Source organism: Myotis lucifugus, unplaced genomic scaffold (genome assembly GCF_000147115.1).
Source record: "Myotis lucifugus unplaced genomic scaffold, Myoluc2.0 scaffold_554, whole genome shotgun sequence".
NCBI lineage: Eukaryota > Metazoa > Chordata > Mammalia > Chiroptera > Vespertilionidae > Myotis > Myotis lucifugus.
Genome location: NW_005871602.1, coordinates 199,399 through 208,504, shown reverse-complemented (window position 1 = coordinate 208,504; position 9,106 = coordinate 199,399). Strand labels below are relative to the sequence as shown.

At 44.0% G+C, this 9,106-nt stretch overlaps 1 protein-coding gene and 1 pseudogene across 3 annotated transcripts in view; one reads left to right on the top strand and one right to left on the bottom strand.

Annotated features, from left to right (window-relative positions):
* Positions 1-9,106, bottom strand: part of DTD1 (D-tyrosyl-tRNA deacylase 1) — a 150,302-nt gene that overhangs the window by 124,511 nt on the left and 16,685 nt on the right. The gene's annotated exons all lie outside the window — the stretch shown is intronic.
* Positions 2,772-4,295, top strand: LOC102429151 (annotated as a pseudogene).

The following is a 9,106-nucleotide window of genomic DNA, read 5'->3' as shown; positions in this document are numbered from 1 at the left end:
CTACTGAGCAGCCATAGTAGCCCCTCCAAGAACCAGCCCGGAGTGCCCACCTGAGGAGCCATAGTAGCCCCTCCAAGACCCAGCCCGGAGTGCCCACTGGAGCAGCCATAGTAGCCCCTCTGAGAACCAGCCCAGAGTGCCCACTGGAGCAGCCATAGTAGCCCCTCTGAGAACCAGCCCAGAGTGCCCACTGGAGCAGCCATAGTAGCCCCTCTGAGAACCAGCCCGGAGTGTCCACTGGAGCAGCCATAGGAGCCCCTCCAGGAACCAGCCCGGAGTGCCCACTGGAGCAGCCATAGTAGCCCCTCCAAGTGCCACCCAGAGCACCCCTGCAGACACCTGATGGTGCTGGAAAACCTGACCAGCACCGTGACCAAGAAAGGCCACCCAAAGAGCTGTTCTGATATGTTCTATTGAAACAGATAACTCGTGTATTTAAATTAGTCCAGACAATAGAAAACAATTAAAAGTTTTCTACTTTATTCTGTAAGGCTAGTATTACTCTATTACTAAAATAGAACATGAATATTAAAAAAGTATAGGACAAATTTTCCTTTGAATTCAGATGCAAAAATTCTACAGGAACACTTGGAAAAATTCTTATAGTTATACATTAGAACACTATGTGGTAATCGGTGAAGGTTGAATTAGCATGGCTCATGATTAGGAAATGTATTCACTAGGTTAATACTTAGAGAAAATAACACTAGAGAAAGTCAACTTTCCATCCTGTTTAAAAATTACAGTAATATTGTGCCCTAGTCAGTTTGACTCAGTGGACAGAGGATCAGCCTGCGGACTGAAGGGTCCTGGGTTTGATTACTGGTCAGGGCACATGCTCAGGTTGCAGGCTTAGTACCCAATAGGGGGTGTGCAGGAGGCAGCTAATCAATGATTCTCTCTCATCATTGATGTTTCTCTCTCCCTCTCCCTTCCTCTCTGAAGTCAATAAAAATATATTTTTTTACAGGACATTGAAAAAAGAGATAAAATAAGACATAAACAAATGGAAGAACATACCATGTTCATGGATTGGTAGAATCAACATCATTAAAATGTCCATACTAGCCCTGACCAGTTTGGCTCAGTGGATGGAGTGTCGGCCTGCAGACTGAAGGGTCCCAGGTTCGATTCCGGTCAAGGGCATGTACCTTGGTTGCGGGCACATCCCCAGGACGGGGTGTGCAGGAGGCAGCTGATCGATGTTTCTCTCTCATTGATGTTTCAAACTCTCTATCCCTCTCCCTTCCTCTCTGTAAAAAATAATAAAGTATATTTTTTTAAAAATTAAAAAAATAAAATAAAATGTCCATACTAACCAAAGCAATCTATAGATTCAATGCAATCCCCGTTAAAATACCAACAGCATATTTCAAAGATCTAGAACAAACTCTCCAAAAATTCATCTGGAATAAAAAAAAAGACCCCGAATAGCCACAGCAATCCTGAGAAAGAAGAACAAAGTTGGAGGGATCACAATACCAGATATCAAACTATATTACCAAGCCACGGTTCTCAAAACTGCCTGGTACTGGCACAAGAACAGACATATAGACCAATGGAACAGAACTGAGAACCCAGAAATAGATCCAAGCCATTATGCTCAATTAATATTTGACAAAGGAGGCAAGAACATACAATGGAGTCAAGAGAGTCTCTTCAATAAATGGTGCTGGGAAATTTGGTCATATATATGCAAAAAAAATGAAACTAGATCACCAACTTACACTGTACACAAAAACAAACTCAAAATGGCTAAAGAACTTAAATGTAAGACGGGAAACCATAAAAATCCTACAAGACTCCATAGGCAGCAAAATAGCAGACATATGTTGTAGCAATATCTTTACCGACACAGCTCCTAGGGCAATGGAGACTAAGGAGAAAATAAATAAATGGGACTACATCAAAATAAAAAGCTTCTGCACAGCAAAAGAAACCATCAACAAAACAACAAGAAAGCTCACTGCATGGGAGAACATATTTGCCAATGCTATTTCAGGTAAGGGTTTAATCTCCAAAATTTACAGAGAACTCATACAACTTAACAAAAGGAAGATAAATGATCCAATCAAAAAATGGGCAAAGGACTTAAGTAGACACTTTTCAAAAGAGGCCATACAGAAGGCCGAGAGACATATGAAAACATGCTCAAAGTCACTAATCATCCGAGAGATGCAAATCAAAACAACAATGAGGTACCATCTCACACCTGTCAGAATGGCTATCATCAACAAATCAACAAACGACAAGTGCTGGAGAGGATGTAGAGAAAAAGGAACCCTCGTGCACTACTGGTGGGAATGCAGACTGGTGCAGCCACTGTGGAAAACAGTATGGAGTTTCCTCAAAAAATTAAAAATGGAACTCCCATTTGACCCAGTAATCCCACTTCTAGGAATATATCCCAAGAAACCAGAAACACCAATCAGAAAGGATATATGCACCCCTATGTTCATAGCAGCACAATTTACAATAGCTAAGATTTGGAAACAACCTAAGTGCCCATCAGCAGATGAGTAGATTTAAAAACTGTGGTACATCTACACAATAGAATACTATGCTGCTATAAAAAAGAAGGAACTTTTACCATTTGTAACAGCATGGATGGAACTGGAGAGCATTATGCTAAACGAAATAAGCCAGTCAGAGAAAGATAAGTATCACATGATCTCACTCATATGTGCAATATAATGATCAACATAATTTGATGAACAAGAATAGATCCAGGTCGGCTTCTCAGAGGAGAGGAGCGGTTGGTGCGGCTTCCATTGTTCAGGATTTAGGGCGCCATGAGGGGCAACAGAGGCCGAGGTCATGGCGGGCGCTTTGGTTCCAGAGGATGCCCAGAAGGAGGGTTCAGGCCCTCTGTGCCACATATCCCATTTGATTTCTATTTGTGTGAAATGGCCTTCCCTCGGGTTAAGTCAGCACCTGATGAATCTTCCTCCAGTGAGGCATCACTGAAAAGAAATCAGGACCTTCCTCCTAATTCTGCTGAACAGGCCACTATCCTTTCTCTGGTGACAAAAATAAACAATGTGATTGACAATTAGATTGTGGCTCCAGGGACATTTGAAGTGCAAATTGAAGAAGTGCGACAGGTTGGATCATATAAAAAGGGAACAATGACTACAGGACATAATGTGGCTGACCTGGTGGTAATCCTAAAGATTTTGCCAACGCTGGAAGCTGTTGCTGCCCTCAGGAACAAAGTCTTGGAAAGCCTAAGAGCACAGGATCCTTCTGAAGTTTTGACCATGCTGACCAATGAAACTGGCTTTGAGATCAGTTCTTCTGATGCTGCAGTGAAGATTCTCATACAACAGTGCCACCCGATCCCCGAAAACTGGATCCAGAAGTCCCTTTGGACATCGAGGTGTTGCAGAGTGCCTTAGCAGCCATCCGACATGCTCACTGGTTTGAAGAAAATGCTTCTCAGTCCACAGTTAAAGTTCTCATCAGACTTCTGAAGGACCTGAGGATTCGTTTTCCTGGCTTTGAGCCCCTCACACCCTGGATCCTTGACCTACTTGGGCACTATGCCGTGATGAACAACCCCACCAGACAGCCTTTGGCCCTAAATGTGGCATACAGGTGTTGCTTGCAGATTCTGGCTGCAGGACTGTTCTTGCCAGGGTCAATGGGTATCACAGACCCCTATAAGAGTAGCAACTTCAGAGTACACACAGTCTTGACTTTGGAACAGCAGGACATGGTCTGCTTCACAGCCCGAATCCTCTCACATGGTGGCTTTAGGAAGATGCTTGGCCAGGAGGATGATGCCAGCTATCTTGCTTCTGAAATATCTACCTGGGATGGAGTGATAGTGACACCTTCAGAAAAGGCTTAATGAGAAGCCACCAGAGAAGAAGGAAGGGGAGGAAGAGGAGGAGAATACAGAAGAACCACTTCAAGGAGAGGAGGAGGAAAGCATGGAGGCTCAGGAGTGATTGTCCCTTCTCTCCACTCTTTCTTACCCAAGGGGAAGATTGGAGCCTAAGCTAACTGCTTCTGGGCTTTATATACGGTGGCATTTCTGAGGGATACGGGAAACAGGAAAGAAAATAAAAATAAACTCTACGGAAGGAAATGTCATCCCACGGAATTCTTATATTGACTTAGTAGCCAGAAGTCTCCTATCTCTAGTGAAGCAGGTTACCAACTTTCCTTCAAAATATTGTAGAATCCCCAGCTCCTTGAAACCTCTCTCAACCAGTACTTTGTTGTTGAAATGTCAACTGTTCATGCCTGGAAATTTTTTCTTTCCTAAGAAAAAAAAGTACTTCCTAGTAGGAAAAGAAAAAAAGAATAGATCCAGAGACAAATGGAGGGGGGGGGGGGGGTTTAGAGAGCAACCAAAGGACTTGTATGCATGCATATTAGCATAACCAATGGACACAGATGCTGGGGCGGTGGGGGCTTGCCCGGGGTGGGAATGGCTGGGGGAGGGAGGTCAATCAGGGAAAAAGGAGACATATGTAAAACTTTAGACAATAAATTAAAAAATAACTTATTACAAGAAAAAAAATGACAGTAATATTGTAATAACTATGCATGTTGTCATTTGGATACTAGACTTATCAAGGTGATCGCTTTGTAGGTTATATAAATGTCTAATCACTATGTTGTACACCTGAAACTAGTATTATATTATATGTCAATTGTAATTGAAAAGTAAAATAAAAATGAAATACCTACTTGGCTCTCAAGGAAAGCTCACTTTTTTTTAACTTTGAAAAGGCCATGCAGTTGAACTGAGGATGAGAACTGATTTAGGAAAGTGGAGGGCATGGAACCCTCACCAAGGACAGTTATGGTAGTGGGGCGAGGACAAAGGCTGATTGCAGTGCATTTAGGAGAGAATAAGAGGGAGGGAATTACAGACAGACAGTGAATACAAACTCTCTTTTAGAGAGTCTTTAGTAATGTGAAACAGAAAAATGGGGCGGTAACTGGAAGGAGGGATAACAAAGACTGTCTCTGAGATGGGAGAACTAACAACATGCTTGCAAGCTGGTGGGAATGATCCAGGAGAGAAGGAAAATAACTTAGGAGAAGAAGAGGATGGCAGGAAGAATGTCCCTGAACAGGTACCAGCACAAGGAATTTGGTGTGACAAGAAGGAAAGCCAGGTCCTGGTGCAGATGCTGGCAGGTAGAGTGGGAGTTCCCTTCTGAGTGCTTCCAAGTGACATAAGGTCAATAGCTAAGGTAAGGATGGAGGTTCGGTAGAGAGAGTAGAAGAATGAACGAACAGGTCAATTTTTCACAATTTCTGGGCCCACTGTAGGTCATTGTCATGAACAAGAGGTCAGTCAACACAGTGGATGTTTTCTCCAGCCACATTCAGCTACACGGGCACATGGTAGTCCAAGGGCTGGCATTAACCAGAGCTGGACTTTCGCCAAGCAACGTCAACACACCAAAAAATGGTCAAGGGATGTGAGGGAATAAAGGAATATGCTAGAGCAGTGGTTCTCAACCTTCCTAATGCCGCGACCCTTTAATACAGCTCCTCATGCTGTGGTGACCCCCGATTTCATTGTTACAAACTGAACATAATTAAAGCATAGTGATTAATCACAAAAACAATATGTAATTATATATGTGTTTTCTGATGGTCTTAGGCGACCCCCGTGAAAGGGTCGTTTGACCCCCAAAGGGGTCGTGACCCACAGGTTGAGAACCACTGTGCTAGAAGGTGATTATTTTCATGGACCACAGCATTTAGGATTTATAAATTTCGTGCAATGCAAATAAAAGTAACAGATTATTTTCTGGAATTATACAAGCTGAGTCTAAAATTCATATAAAAAATAATAATTAAGCCCTAGCCGGACTGAAGGGTCCCAGGTTCAATTCCGGTCAAGGGCATATGCCCTGGTTGCGGGCTCGATCCCCAGTAGGGGGTGTGCAGGAGGCAGCTGACCAATGATTCTCTCTCATCATTGATGTTTCTATCTCTCTCTTCCTCTCCCTTCCTCTCTGAAATCAATAAAAACATATTTTTTTAAAAAATAAAAATAATAATAATTAAGAATAGCTAGAAGGATGCCTGGCTGGCATGGCTCAGTGGTTGAGCATCAACCTATGAACCAAAAGGTCACAGTTCAATTCCCAATCAGGGCACATGCCCGGGTTGCAAGCTTGATCCCTAATATGGGGCATGCAGGAGGCAGCCGATCAATGAGTATCTCTCATCATTGATGTTTCTATCTCTCCCTCTCCCTTCCTCTCTGAAATCAATAAAATTTTATATATATATAGAATAGCTAGGAGGAGATTCCAAGATGGTGGTGGAGTAAGTGGAAGGAAGCTACACTGACATTCTCCCAGGACCAAACTAGAATTACAACTAAAATGTAGAGAAATCATCCTGAATAACCAACTGAAGACTAACTGGAGAAACCCTTATAACCAAGAACATAAAGAGGATGCCACATCAAGACTGGCAGGAAGTGCAGAGGCGTGAGAGGGCTGGCTGGGCTCCCATGGGCAGCAGCTGAAGTTCCAGGGGGATATCTCAGCTGCAGGACAGTTCCCACTGAGAAGTCTGGGGTCTAAAACTCAAACCAGGCTCCCCAGGCCAGAGCACCAGAACTGGGAAAGGTACCCACATATCATCTGGCTGTGAAAAGCAGTGGGGTTTCTGTCTGGCAAGGAGAGACAGCTAGAAATGCAGGCATCCTTTTAAAGGGGCCAACATACAAAATTTCATGTGCAGCCACTCACCTTTGGCTCCGGCAGAGGGAGGCAGAGTGGATGAGAGCTGTGTGAGGAGAATCTGAGGTTGGTGGCTCTGGAGAGAGAGCTGAGAGGAGAGAAGCCTAGATCCCTGTGCTGAGACATTCCCCCAAACTGCAGAGGCCATCTTCCTCACACAGATGTTCACCATCCAGGCAGCACTGGGTTGGGGGGGAGGGGGGTTGCCCCACCCATTGGAAACCCTCTCACCCCACCCTGTGGTGTTTTTGCCCCACAGAGGTCTACAGCCAGAGGCTCATTAAGGGACTGAGACGATCAGCCTGCAAACAGAGGTGGATCGCTGGGTGCTTTGAGTCTGTGTCTGATCTGCTTCGGACCCGGGGCTAGGAAAAACAGACATTGGTGTGCAGCTTGGTCCTTTCCAAACACACACAGCTCCAGCAGAGGGAGCCACAAGCTGTGGATTGCTGATAGCTCCAAACAGGGTTCAGAGAGCCAGTCAAAAACAGCATCTGACATTGGCCTGCACCAGCAACCCCCTGAAGAGGCCCAAATAAACCCAGTGGCCACCATCAGAAAACAACAGAACAAGATCAAAAAACTTCACAAGCAGTATATCCACAGGGAGATACTGGCAGGCTCCAAACCCTGCTGAGGTGAATTCTGCTTCCTGTGATAAGTACAGAAGCCTGCACACTGTGTTGGAGGTTGAGCCTCACTGTGAGCCAGCCTGAGGGTCGAGTCCACGCACAAGTGAACCAATAGCAAATAAACTTACACTGTTTCTAAAGTGACCATAGACACCTATTTAGGTGGGAAAGGAGAACTGGTAAAATTCGGTTTATCTTGAATAATCAACTATAGAAATCATGAAAAGCTGGAATTAAAGAACAAAAATGGATAGTTTGCCATTTAGGCAGAGGGGAGGTATAAATTGTCGTCACAGAAATAACGTAGTTCAAGTGTAAGACCAAAAAAACATATGCAGAAATAGATAAGGAAGTTGATAAGCAAATTACTAAAGAGAATAAAAGGACAGAAAATATTCATTGATTTCACCAAAATCAGTCGCATATCTGCATCAAACTTGTGCACGACAACATCAGTGTGTGCCGCAGTCTGCCAGCCTTGCCATTTTTTTTAATACATTTTATTGATTTTTTACAGAGAGGAAGGGAGAGGCATAGACAGTTAGAAACATCGACGAGAGAGAAACATCGATCAGCTGCCTCCTGCACACCCCCTACTGGGGATATGCCTGCAACCAAGGTACATGCCCTTGACCGGAATCAAACCTGGGACCCTTGAGTCCGCAGGCTGACGCTCTATCCACTGAGCCAAACCAGTTAGGACCAGCCTTGCCATTTATCAGCAATGCAGATGTGATCCCACATTGTGATTTCCTAAATTTACATTACCCCCAGTCCTTGCCAAAGCATATAAAACAGGCTTCCACTGAAAGCTCACTCACGCTGCTAAAACGTTTTAAGTGGTGAAAAGAGTAGAAAATTAAACAAATCCACAAAAATTAACACTAACCATGAAGCAAAAACTCGATGTTGTCTCCCCCCTTCTGGCACCTTCTCTCTGCATTATGAACCTGTAGGGGACATGGACATAATGGACACCCCACAAAGTGAACAGAGCTGAACAACCACAAAGCTGCTGCGCTCCTTAAATGTCTTTGCACATTTCTTAAGCTCATGATAGATCAGAACCCACAGAGAATACACAGCCAGCGCTTTTTAATCCCATGACAGCTTCTGATTTGCTGAACAAAGCCGACAGGTGAATGCTTCCTGGGCACACTACAAATAGCTCAGGGCTGGAACAAGCAGCTTGAGAGCAGAAATCCTTCTTTTTAACTATTCCGTTTTGGTATAATATTTTTTCTAGCTATAAAAGCAATGCATGGTCATCAGTCAAATTTGAGAGTGTTTAAGGCCTCCCATTGAACACAGCATTTTCAGCATTTTCCTGAAGGATGAAGATTCCTCGGGGGCTGCAAAGGGCCACATCTGAACCCAGTTTCCTGGACCCACTCAATCAGTCTGGGGGTCCAATAAAGCACCCTCAACCTCTGGCTCATTCTGCAGTAGAGGGGAAAAACTGATGACTTTGTGCACTAGATTATTTTCCCCCTAGAGCAATTATTTGAAGAAGAGCCAGAGAAAGACCATCAGCCTGTGGACTGAGGGGTCCCAGGTTCGATTCCGGTCAAGAGCAGATGCCCAGGTTGTGGGCTCGATCCCCAGTAGGGGGCGTGCAGGAGGCAGCCAATCAATGATTCTCTCATCACTGATGTTTCTCTCTCTCCCTCTCCCTCTCCCTTCCTCTCTGAAATCCTTTTAAATATATTTAAAAATAAATAAATAAAAATAAGTAAAACATGCTCTACA